The following is a 13313-nucleotide window of genomic DNA, read 5'->3' as shown; positions in this document are numbered from 1 at the left end:
GAGATGATGTTTTTCTGCGTTAGAAGAGTAAATTTTCTCATCAATTATTTTTTTAAAACTTTGAAAACACAAGTGCATTCTTTATCACCTTATGGAAGGACACTTTTAGGAAATCACTGTTAGATCAAAATATCAACTTAAAAATACTCTTTAAGAATATAATATTTACAAAAGATGGATTTCCTTATTTAAAAGTAGCAACACAAATAAGATAGTAAAGTCCCTTTCTAGCAACTTCTCCCCCCTGCTCTCAGACCTGGAATGAAAAGCCTTGATTAAGTCTAGTTCAAAATCAATGCTTATCTTTGATAAAGATATGATTTCTCAATGTCTCATTTTCCCCATCGTAATTAAATATTTGATTTCTTCCTTCCTTGCTTCCCAGGGTGTTTGTATGTATTAGTAAGAGAGAGGGTTTCTTTAAATGTCTATTGTGAAATTACAAAGCATGTCATTGTTACCATGGCATTTGTGAATAAAAATTATTTACAAGCACTTTGCAAATATCCTCAAGGGAAATCTGGACCAATCCAGTGTGACCTTATTTCCCTTTGAAACACTATCAAAAACTTTTCTTCACTAGAATTGTAAGAAATTTATTAGTATTTTTCTACTGCTGCTAAATTGGGGATTTATAAACGAGTTTATGTTATCAAATACAAAAATGTACATTTTTATGCAAAGAATTTAGTGACTCCTCCTTCATTCACGTACCCTTCACAAAGCTTAGCTCAAATGTCACCTCTTTGATGTAACCATCTCTCATCATTCTCCAACAGTCTCTAAGAACTCGCTACCTCATTTCACTGCTATGTACTGTTCAAATGTACTTTTCACATGCTCATTTGCATTACACTTATCTGTGTACATATCTTGTCACCTAAATGAAAATCTGAGCTCTTTGAAAAGAGAGACAGGCCTTATTTATTTCTTCATTTCCTGCAGAAATTATTAAGACAGCACTTGTTCATAATAGGGTGTTGACAAAATGTTTGTGGAATGAATAAATGAACTTAGTGCATATCAGTAAAAATACATGCTAGTTTACAACCTGGTTTCTTACCATATTTATTTCAGCTAAGATATAGACATTATGAATGCATTTTATTACTCATAAACTGAAGTTGATTGGCAGATTTGAAGAATGAATGTTCCACACACTGTAATCATCTCTGCTTCTCTCAGATTGCCTTTCTGGAATTTCTATATTAACCACAACATTTCTTGCCTATATCCCCTTCGCTACACTCAGAATTTCCACACTCATCACCTCTTGCCTCAAATATAGTAACTGTCTCATAATTGATTTTCCTCCTTCCATTTTCTCATCCCCTCAATCCATTTTCTACACAATTGCCAAATTGACATCCCTAAAATACAGTTGAGACTCTGTTACTTATACAGAAATTTTCAGACTTCCTATTTCTTCAAGGGTAAAATGCAAGATTCTCTGTTGGACATTTAAAGCCCTCCACAATATCCAATCTTATTTCACATAACTCCCTTCCCTATTTAAATCAGACTAGGCAGCTCAATGTTTTCATTAATATTAATGATAATGATAACTAACATTTTTGTAGCACTTGCTATGTGTCAGAGACGGTTTTAAATAATTTCTTTACAACATTATCTTACGTTATCCTCACAACAAGCCTGGGAGGAAGGTGCTATTATTATCCCTATTTTACAGTTGAGCAAACAGAAGTTTAGTGACTTGTCCAGGCCACACAGCTAGTAAGTGTCTGAGGCCAAACTTGAATTCAGGTCTTCCTGAATTCAGACACATCTCTTTATTCACCTTCTCTACCTAGTTTTGCTTCCTTAATTCTGTTCAAACTACTACATATTTCAGGAATGCACTCCAACTTCAACTTTGCTTCATAAGAACAAAATAAAACAAAAACATTAGCTTTTGTAAGGCACAGGTAAAGTTTTACCTGTTACACTCTAGGTTTTTACTAGTCCTTCCTCCTCTTCTCCCTGCTGCCCCTCCCCTGTCTAAGGAATTAAATACCACATGATCAAAAATCATATATCAAAATATTACATGATCAAAAATAACACATGCTGAAAAATATCACGTGGCTAAAAAAAATCTGTGTACATGGATGCAGGAAGGAGGGAAAGATAGATTTTTGCCTTTGTTTTTTTTTATTTTTGTTTTTATTTTTTATTAAACTTTTAATTTTGGGTTACAAATTTTCTCCCCTTTTTTCCCCCTGCCCCCCCAGACCCAAGTTTTCTAATTGCCCCTGTGACCTATCTGCTCTCTCCTCTATCCTCCCTCCCTGCCCTTGTCTCCGTCTTCTCTTTTGTCCTGTAGGGCCGGATAGCTTTCTTGACCCCTTAACCTGTGTTTCTTGTTACCCAGTGGTAAGAACATTACATTTGGTCCTAACACTTTGGGTTCCAACTTCTTTAGCTCCCTCCCTCTCTACCCCTTCCCCTTGGAAGACAGGCAGTTCAATATAGGCCATATCTGTTTAGTTTTGCAAATGATTTCCATACTAGTTGTGTTGTATAAGACTAACTATATTTCCCTCCATCCTGTCCTGTCCCCCATTACTTCTATTTTCTTATGGTCCTTTCCCTCCCCATGAGTGTCGACCTTGTATTGCATTCTCCTCCCCATGCCCTCCCCTCTATCCTCCCCCCCTTCCTGCTTGTGCCCCTGTCCCCCACTCTCCTGTATTATGAGATAGGTTTTCCTATCAGAATGAGTGTGCATTATATTCTTTCCTTTAGTGGAATGTGATGAGAGTAGATCTCATGTTTTTCTCTTGCCTCCTCTCTTTATCCCACCACTAATAAGTCATTTGCTTGCCTCTTTTATGAGAGATAATTTGCCCCATATAACTTCTCCCTTTCTCCTCCCAATATTTCTCTCTCACTGCTTGATTTCATTTTTTTTTTAGTATATGATCCCATCCTCTTCAATTCACTCTGTGCACTCTGTCTCTATGTATGTGTGCGTGTGTGCATGTGTGTGTGTGTGTGCTCCCACCCACTACCCAGATACTGAAATGTTTCAATAGTTATAAATATTGTCTTTCCATGTAGGAATGTAAACAGTTCAACTTTAGTAAGTCCCTTATGATTCTCTCCACTGTTCGCCTTCCTATGGTTCTCTTCATTCTTGTGTTAGACAGTCAAATTTTCTTTCCAGCTCTGGTCTTTTCATCAGGAAAATTTGAAAGTCTTCTATTTCATTGAAAGACCATTTTTTCTCCTGAAGTATTATACTCAGTTTTGCTGGGTAGGTGATTCTTGGCTTCAGTCCTAGTTCCTTTGACCTCCAGAATATCCTATTCCATTCCCTTCTATCCCTCAATGTAGAAGGTGCCAGATCCTGTACTATCCTGATTGTATTTCCACAATACTTGAATTGTTTCTTTCTAGCTGCTTGCAATATCTTCTCCTTCACCTGGGAACTCTGGAATTTGGCCACAATGCTCCTAGGAGTTTCTCTTTTTGGATCTCTTTCATGCGGTGTTCTGCGGATTCCTTGAATATTTATTTTGCCTTCTGGTTCTAGAATCTCAGGGCAGTTTTCCTTGATAATTTCGTGGAGGATGATGTCTAGGCTCTTCTTTTGATCATGGTTTTCAGGTAGACCCAGAATTTTTACATTGTCTCTCCTGATTCTATTTTCCAGGTCAGTTGCTTTTCCAATAAGATATTTCACATTATCTTCCATTTTTCGAATCTGCGCGGTGTGTTCTGAGATATCTGTCTTTCTCGAAAAGTCCAAAGCTTCCATCTGTACCATTCCAGATTTGAGAGATCTATTTTCTTCAGTAAGCTTTTGAATCTCCTTTTCCGTTTGGTTAATTCTGCTTTTGAAAGCATTCTTCTCCTCATTGGCCCCTTGCACCTCCCTTGCCAGCTGAGTTAGTCTAGTTCTCAAGGTGCCAATTTCTTCAAGATTTTTTTGGTTCTCCTTTAGCAGGGAGCTGATCTGTTTTTCATGCTTCTCCCTTATCCCTCTCATTTCCCTTCCCAGTCTTTCCTCCATCTCTCTAACTTGATTTTCAAAATTCCTCTTGAGCTCTTCCATGGCCCGAGCCCATTGGGTGGGCTGGGACACAGGATCCTCGATTTCTGTGTCTTTGCCTGATGGCAAGCCTTGTTCCTCCCCATCAGAAAGGAAGGGAGGAAGTGATTTTTCTCCCATAAAGTACCCTTCAATAGTTTTATTTCTTTTTCCTTTTCTTGGCATTTTCTCCACCTAGTGGCCTGACCTCTGAATGTTCTCCTCACACCCACCTCGCCTCCTGGTCCTCCCAGCCAGCGTTTGGGGACTGAGATTCAAATGCTGCTTCCCGCCTTAGGATTTTTGGCGGGGGCAGGGCTGTTATTCAGTGTTAAATTAGGCTCAGGTGCTGAGGTCAGGGGCAGGGCCGCCTCTCTGGCTCAATTCCCTCAGGGGGTTTATACACAGACCTTCCACAGTGGATCCAGGCTTCCGCTCTTTTCCCAGTCCGCAGCCTCCTCTCAGCCCCCACCTTCCGGGGGGCCCGAGCTATGGGGGCACCACGCTCCTCTCTCAACCCGCCAAAGAGACTCTCTCACCTACCCCCGTCAGTCACCTTTTGGTGGGGAGCCCGTGCAGCTGCTGAAGATCCCACCTCTGGAGGCCTCTCAGAACTTTGTCTCTCAGAGCCGTGGCCGCTGTCGCTGCAGGTCCGGGCTGGGCACCGTGTCTGCAGCGCGACGGACCTTTTGCGAGAGGTTTGCAGGTCCCTCTGTGGGTGGGGGGACCCGCGTGGCCACTGGAGATTCCATCCCGTAGCCCTCTTGGATCTTTTTTTCACGGTGTCACTGCCGCGGTAGGACTGCTCTCCTCTTCCCGCCCCGGCACCCAGTCCCCAGCGCGAAGGACCCCCCGCGAGAGGTTTGCAGGTCTCTCTGGAACAGAAATCTCCCTCGCTCCAATATTCCGTGGTCTCTGGGTACAGAATTCGCCCTGGGTTGGTCCCCTCTGCCGTTCTGTGGTTTGTGTGTTCAGAGCTATGTGTATGTGCGTCTTTCTCGATTTTTGCCTTTGTTAAACATCTTTTATATATCTGAAACTTTGTAAGTAGTTTCTTTTAAAATTATTTTGTGAAGTTTCTGTGTTTACTTAGCATTGTGCATATGTTGTGCCCCTTCCCTTCGCACAAGATCATGTAAGATACTTGAAGGTAGTTACTAAGTCACTTTGATGTTTATATCACTAAAATTTGGACTAATACCTGGCACATAATGAGTGTTTGCTGTTCAGTTGTGCAATCCTGTCTGACTCTTTGTGATCCTGTGAACCATCGTATGTCCATGCCAGGTACATGGGGTTTCCTTAGGAAAGATTCTGGAGTGATTTGTCATTTCTCTGTCCAGTGGATTAAGGCAAATGTATTATGTGACTTGTCCAGGGTTACACAGTTAGTAAGTGTCTGAGGTACGATTTTAACTTGGGTTTTCCTGACTCCAGACCCAACACTCTAACCACTTAGCCCCCTACTGCTTCTTTGTTCTTATTGTTGCTGGTCAGTCATTTTCAGTCATGTTCGACTCTTTCTGACCCTATTTGAAGTTGTCAGATAGAAGAATTAAATCAAGGTCTCTTGACATCAGTTTGTCTCTCCTTTTTGCCTTTTTAAGTAGCATCTTGTAGTATACATTAAATTAAAATATTTATTTTTGTTCATTCCTTTCAGTTACATCCAACTTTTCATGATTCCATTTTGGAATTGTCTTGGCAAAGAAACTAGAGTATTTGACATTTTCTTCTTCATCTTATTATATAAATGAGGAAATTGAAGCAAACAGGGTTAAACAGATATGCATATGTGTTTGTGTGCATATCTAGACATACACACACATATATGCATTGTATATACATTCTATATATATACACACATATGGTTATCTACACATATGTGTGTGTTTCTTTAGGCAAGATTTAGTAAACACTTAGAGTACTACTTAAGAGAACAACAAATAAAGTCATCTAGGAAAATCTGAAAACAGAAAGAACACTTTTATTTAGAAGAATCAGAGAAAGTTTCCAAAGGTAGTGGCATATGAGCTAGGTATTGATGAAAGGGTATGGGTTCATCAAGCAGGGATAGAAAGTAATTCTAATATAAGATTAGAAATCTTATCTGGGAATAACAAGCTCAAGAGAGAATGCTCTCAGGGGTAAGGGCCATTTGTTTTCATTCCCAATACAAAACCTTTAATAAGTGGCTGACACCAATTCTTCGTTTGGGGAATTCAGTGTACTATAAGTGGCTCAAGGTTTCTTCTTTGTTTTTTTTCTTTCTGACTCTAATTTCCTATCTGATGATTTCTGACCAGTAATCTCTATGGCTATCACCTAGGAGATAGTAAGTCACATCTATCTTACATTCCTGGTACACAGTCTTTTAAGGAATCTATAGTTTTGTGGAGATATTTTTATTTTTTTTTAATCTTTAGCTCTGCATTGACCTAGCTAGCTTTCTAACTCAAACTTTTGTTAAAACATTGAAAGAAAACAGAGTGCCAAGGATATATTTTTAAGACACAGACACAATCATTCTATTTTGTGTTCAATATCCAAGGAGGTTGGGTCAGAGGAGAGAGTATTGAGAATTTCTTGGAGCTATACTAATATAAAGGATTGATACACACACATACATACACATATATACACATATAAAATACATATACATCCATGCATATATGTTATAAAAATAAACATGTATATTGAATTTTGCGTACATTATCACATGAAGAAATCAGAATTTATGAAGCAGCTTGGTGATACAATTGATAGAACACTGGGCCTACAGTCAAAAAGACCAGTGTTTAAATTTAATCCCTGACACTCATTAGCTGTGTGACTTTGGAAAACTTATTTAACCTTAATTTCTCTCAGTTTCCTTAAATGGAAAAAGGATAATAATCTATCATCTTCTCCAAGAATTCTTGTAAGGATAAAAGGAAATAATTGTAGTAATTTGCACAGTGCCTGGCTATATTAGGATTTATATATATTTGCTATTGTTATACTATCATATTACATTGATTAATATTAATGATTAATATCTTCTTATATTTTGTTGCCTCTCAAATATAAAAACTTAAAGAATTGACAAAGAAAAATATTGTTTAAAGGTCATTCATCATTTTGGATTGTATATAATATTCATAACAATAATACAATATAATCAATACTTGAAACTCTTCAAAATCACATGATCAAAATATATTAGAGTTTGCTGATGCTTAGACCTAGGCTAACATTGATAGACTTTTCTCAAACTTCTCAAAAAATAACAACATTTATATAATAGCACTCAAGCAATTGGGTCTCTATATTTGAAAAACAACATAATATCATGAATAGAGTACTGTATTTGGAATCAGGAATTTTGGGGTGTAAATCCAATGTCTGGTATGCGCTGGATATTTGACCTTTGGCAAGTTCTTTAATCTTTCATTGTCCAGGGCATCTTTCTGAGACTTTGTTTTAACATCAATATTCATCAATAGCTAGAATGTCCATACCAGGAATTTTTCTAACCCCATTAAAGCCCTAAATTCAATAATAATAATGAAAACAAGAACAACAAAAAACTAATTAAAAAAAACTTTAATGAGGATATATATTATTATTGGTATTCTCAACATTTTTACTCAAATAATATTAATGTGTGCTGAAGATCAAATTCATAAGGAAACAGAAATTTATACACTTTCCTTTCTCTATAGTTTTTGTCCTATCTCACTTACTTGGTGCTCAAGATCAAGAGTGTAATGTCTCAGACTGTTGAAAAGAAGCCTTTAAATATTAGCTCTGATTTTGCCTCATTACTCAGGAAGGGTTATGGAGTGTTACTTTTTTCACTGCTGTCGTTAAAACAACTTTTAGCTAAAATAGAGTGGGAAAGGGAGGGAAATGCTATTTTTATTTTATGAGATGACTAATTGATTTCTCCAAGGGCTTCTGAATGAATGAGGTTGTAAGTAATAGTAGTATAGAATCATAAGACTTATATTCCATTCTGAGCTTTTGTTTTTATTAACTCAGTGATTTGGACAAATGACTTAATATCTACGCATCCTCATTTTATCACCTGTAAAATGTCTTATAGAAGAGAATGTAACACTGTGTTTTTTAAAAAATTAGTACTTGAAACATCAGGATACAAACTGAGATTGGATGATTGACTGGAGTAGAACCTCAGATATCTTAGGGAAACTCAAAAAAGCCAAGGTGGTAATTATGCTTTCAGAAAAAGTAAGTGAAAAAGCCAAAAAGACATAATTAAAAGATAAACAAGAGAAAGTACAGGATAATTAAAGGAAAAGTAAATTATATAGTAAAAATTCTTATATATTAATCAAATTATAATATCTAACTACTAATAGGAAAAGAGTTTATTGAATTATGGGGATATATAAATAATAAAAGATATATAAATAATAAAACTATAACAGTTGGCTATCTCACCATATTCATTTCAGAAGAGATTATGTTAAATTAGAAATGAATTTGTGAAGTGCTTATTATGTTTCAATCACTTTTCTAAGCTCTGGGGATACAACAGGAGAGATGACCTTAAGGAGCTTACATTCTAATAGGGGAAGTTATCAGAAGGAACTGGATATTGGAGGTCCACATTGGGGAAAGATCAAAAAGAAGTTCCAAAAGTCAGGAGCTGAACAGTAGTAGAAGTGAAAATGGCTGATGTGCATATGTGCAAACTTCTTCAAATGGAGTTTCAGAAGAGGAATTCACCAATTATAGAAGGGGAAGCATCTCTGATAAGAGAAAGCCACTAAAAAGAGAAGTTTAAAGTAGTTTAGAGAGATTCAGAAGGCTGAAAAGTTATGCTCCTTTAAGGCAGAAATATTCTTGTTCATCTACCTGTGTATTAAAAGAATGTGATTAATAAAATATTGAAATATAAACAGCAGAAACAAATCTGTATTCTAAAATTAGTCACTTGTGTTTATCCTTCATCTCAAAGAGGACCATGACATCAGGATGATGACATGACTTGCAGTTGACTTTGATTTGAGTGAGAGAAGGCTGTGCAAAGTCTGAGGACAATAGGTAACATATATTTCATATTTTCTGAAACTTCAAGCAGTCCTAATTTCATAATAAAGAATTTCTTTATTGAATTTTGCTGTTACTGAAACACTTGAAACATTTATATGGTAGCAGTTAGGAAGACTGAGTTTTAATTTGACCTCACTTATTGGCTGTGATACCTCTGGGTAAATCATTTAATCTCTATCTGCCGAAGTTTCCTTAACTATAAAATGAGAATAATAATAACACTTGCCTCCCACGTTTGTTGTGAAGATCAAATGAAATAATGTTGTAAAGTACTTAGCAGGAGACTGGCACATGGTAGGTGCTTAATAAATGCTTATCCCATCTTTCTTTTCCCCTGTGATTTAGTAAATTTGTAAAACAAGCTAAAGCATATATATGTATATATGAATATATACATATATATGTATATATACCAATATATATTCATATATACATATATACATAGACACATACATACATATATACACACATATACATATATACACATATACACATACACATGCATGTACATATATATGTACATATATTCATACATATATATACATACACACGCATATATATGTGTATATGTGTGTGTGTATGTATATATATATATATATATATATATATATATGTATATGTATATGTATATGTGAATCTGCTGAAAACATTGTGATACCTAGATGGTGCAGTGGATGGAGTCAGGAAGAACCTTCATAAGTTTAAATGCAGCTTAATCCATTTACTAGCTGCGTGATTCTGGATAAATCACTCCACTCTGTTTGCTTCACTTTTCTCATCTGTAAAATGAGCTGGAGAAGGAAAGGGTAAACCACTCCACTTTCTTTCCCAAGAAAATCCCAAATGTGGTCACAGAGAGTTGAAAACAATTGAAAAATGAACAACACAGAAAGACATTTCTTTCTTACAGTTGTCATGAAGAGTGTTTTGGTATATTAGTACCAAGCCTATAGAAACATTTAAAATCAGCATTCAAACTTAAAAAATAAACTTTATAATATAACTAAATAAAATGTGTGTGTAAAAGTACAAAACATAGAGAAGAGAGAAAATTTGACTGAAAAAATAAGATGAAAATGCGACAACCACTAAAACCTATTGGATGGGAATTCTGTCTCTAAATATTTCATCACTAAAAGAGTAAGAAGAAATCAATAGATGGTTCTTGTAACTTAAAAAAAAAAGATTAATAATGAAGTAAAAAAAAAAAAACTATAATCATAAATAAAAATAGAATTTCCAAAAAGTCCAGGATAACAAATTTTCAGAAAAGTGAAGAATCCAAGAGAAAAAATGTGTGTATGAAGAATCCAGGAGAAGGAACACTTACCTGCTATTTTCTATTCTCTTTCCATCACTTTTGAATGTTTAGGCAGGTGCTTCACTAAGACAGACAGAAAATGGAAAACTAAAGTGTAGGTTTTGGGTAAAATCTTCAGATAAGGCTTTCAAAAAGACTTGATGCCTGAATGTTTTTACTAAATTAAAAAAAAAAAAAACAACATAGTCATCAAGAGAAACATAGGAGATATTTACTTAGTGATGTAATCACACTAACAGCTTCTATTTAGAATATTTTTAGTGAGCAGAAAATGAAATAATCATCTTCCCTAGAAGTAAAGATTTTATAGGTATCAGTTCTCTCACGTTATCATTATGTCGTTCAAGTGTTATCCATGGTTAATTACTCCCTGACATCTAATCATTTCCTCCTCATTGAGAAAAAGTTAACAAAGAAATAATTTTTGTAAAAGAAGTTATTGGACAAAAATTATATTTGAAAGTTTTTATATAAAAGTTCTCCAAGTATTAATGTGAACAAAAATTTAAATATATATATACATATATATGTATGTGTGTATATATATATTTCTCCACTAAGCACTGTCTTTTTTATTTTTCCAAACATTCTGCATGTGTTGGGCATACACACCTTATAAGCAAATGAAGAAAAAGAGAAATGCCATTTGCTCACCACAACAAAATGAAATTTTGACCATTTCAAACCATTCAAAATAAGCATTCAGAGGGGTGGAGCCAAGATGGCGAAGTAGAAAGACGCACATACACATAGCTCCGAACCCACAAACCACAGAAAGGTAGAGGGGACTAACCTAGGGCGAATTCTGCACCCAGAGACCACAGAATATTGGAGCGAGGGAGATTTCTGTTCTGGAGAGACCTGCAAACCTCTCACAGGGGGACCTTCGCACCGCGGACTGGGCGCCGGGGCGGGAAGAAGAGAGCAGCCCTGCCGTGGCAGCGACACCGTGGGAAAGAGATCCGAGAGGGCTGCGGAACGGAGTCTCCAGCGGCCATGCGGGTCCCCCCACCCATAGAGGGACCTGCAAACCTCTCGCAAAAGGTCCGTCGCGCTGCAGACACGGTGCCCAGCCCGGACCTGTGGCGGCGATGGCGGCCACGGCTCCGAGAGACAAAGTTCTGAGAGGGATCCGGGGGCGAGATCTTCAGGAGCTGCACGGGCACCCCACCAACAGTTGACTGACGGAGGTAGGTGAGAGAGTCTCTTTGGCGGGTTGAGAGAGGAGCGTGGTGCCCCCATAGCTCGGGCCCCCCCCCGGGAGGTGGGGGCTGAGAGGCGGCTGCGGATGGGGGCTCCCCAAACGGACCGGAGCCTGGAACCATTGTGGAAGGTCTGTGCATAAACCTCCTGAGGGAATTGAGCCAGAGAGGGGGCCCTGCCCCTGACCTCAGTACCTGAACTTAATTCTCACACTGAATAGCAGCCCTCCCTCCGCCAAAAATCCTAAGGCGGGAAGCAGCATTTGAATCTCAGTCCCCAAACGCTGGCTGGGAGGACCAGGAGGCGAGGTGGGTGTGAGGAGAACATTCAGAGGTCAGGCCACTAGGTGGAGAAAATGCCAAGAAAAGGAAAAAGAAATAAAACTATTGAAGGGTACTTTATGGGAGAAAAATCACTTCCTCCCTTCCTTTCTGATGGGGAGGAACAAGGCTTGCCATCAGGCAAAGACACAGAAATCGAGGATCCTGTGTCCCAGCCCACCCAATGGGCTCGGGCCATGGAAGAGCTCAAGAGGAATTTTGAAAATCAAGTTAGAGAGATGGAGGAAAGACTGGGAAGGGAAATGAGAGGGATAAGGGAGAAGCATGAAAAACAGATCAGCTCCCTGCTAAAGGAGAACCAAAAAAATCTTGAAGAAATTGGCACCTTGAGAACTAGACTAACTCAGCTGGCAAGGGAGGTGCAAGGGGCCAATGAGGAGAAGAATGCTTTCAAAAGCAGAATTAACCAAACGGAAAAGGAGATTCAAAAGCTTACTGAAGAAAATAGATCTCTCAAATCTGGAATGGTACAGATGGAAGCTTTGGACTTTTCGAGAAAGACAGATATCTCAGAACACACCGCGCAGATTCGAAAAATGGAAGATAATGTGAAATATCTTATTGGAAAAGCAACTGACCTGGAAAATAGAATCAGGAGAGACAATGTAAAAATTCTGGGTCTACCTGAAAACCATGATCAAAAGAAGAGCCTAGACATCATCCTCCACGAAATTATCAAGGAAAACTGCCCTGAGATTCTAGAACCAGAAGGCAAAATAAATATTCAAGGAATCCGCAGAACACCGCATGAAAGAGATCCAAAAAGAGAAACTCCTAGGAGCATTGTGGCCAAATTCCAGAGTTCCCAGGTGAAGGAGAAGATATTGCAAGCAGCTAGAAAGAAACAATTCAAGTATTGTGGAAATACAATCAGGATAGTACAGGATCTGGCACCTTCTACATTGAGGGATAGAAGGGAATGGAATAGGATATTCTGGAGGTCAAAGGAACTAGGACTGAAGCCAAGAATCACCTACCCAGCAAAACTGAGTATAATACTTCAGGAGAAAAAATGGTCTTTCAATGAAATAGAAGACTTTCAAATTTTCCTGATGAAAAGACCAGAGCTGGAAAGAAAATTTGACTGTCTAACACAAGAATGAAGAGAACCATAGGAAGGCGAACAGTGGAGAGAATCATAAGGGACTTACTAAAGTTGAACTGTTTACATTCCTACATGGAAAGACAATATTTATAACTATTGAAACATTTCAGTATCTGGGTAGTGGGTGGGAGCACACACACACACACATGCACACATGCACACATACATAGAGACAGAGTGCACAGAGTGAATTGAAGAGGATGGGATCATATACTAAAAAAAAAAAATGAAATCAAGCAGTGAGAGAGA

The sequence above is a fragment of the Notamacropus eugenii genome, chromosome 7 (genome assembly GCF_028372415.1).
Source record: "Notamacropus eugenii isolate mMacEug1 chromosome 7, mMacEug1.pri_v2, whole genome shotgun sequence".
Lineage (NCBI taxonomy): Eukaryota > Metazoa > Chordata > Mammalia > Diprotodontia > Macropodidae > Notamacropus > Notamacropus eugenii.
Note: the sequence above shows the minus strand (reverse complement) of the source record.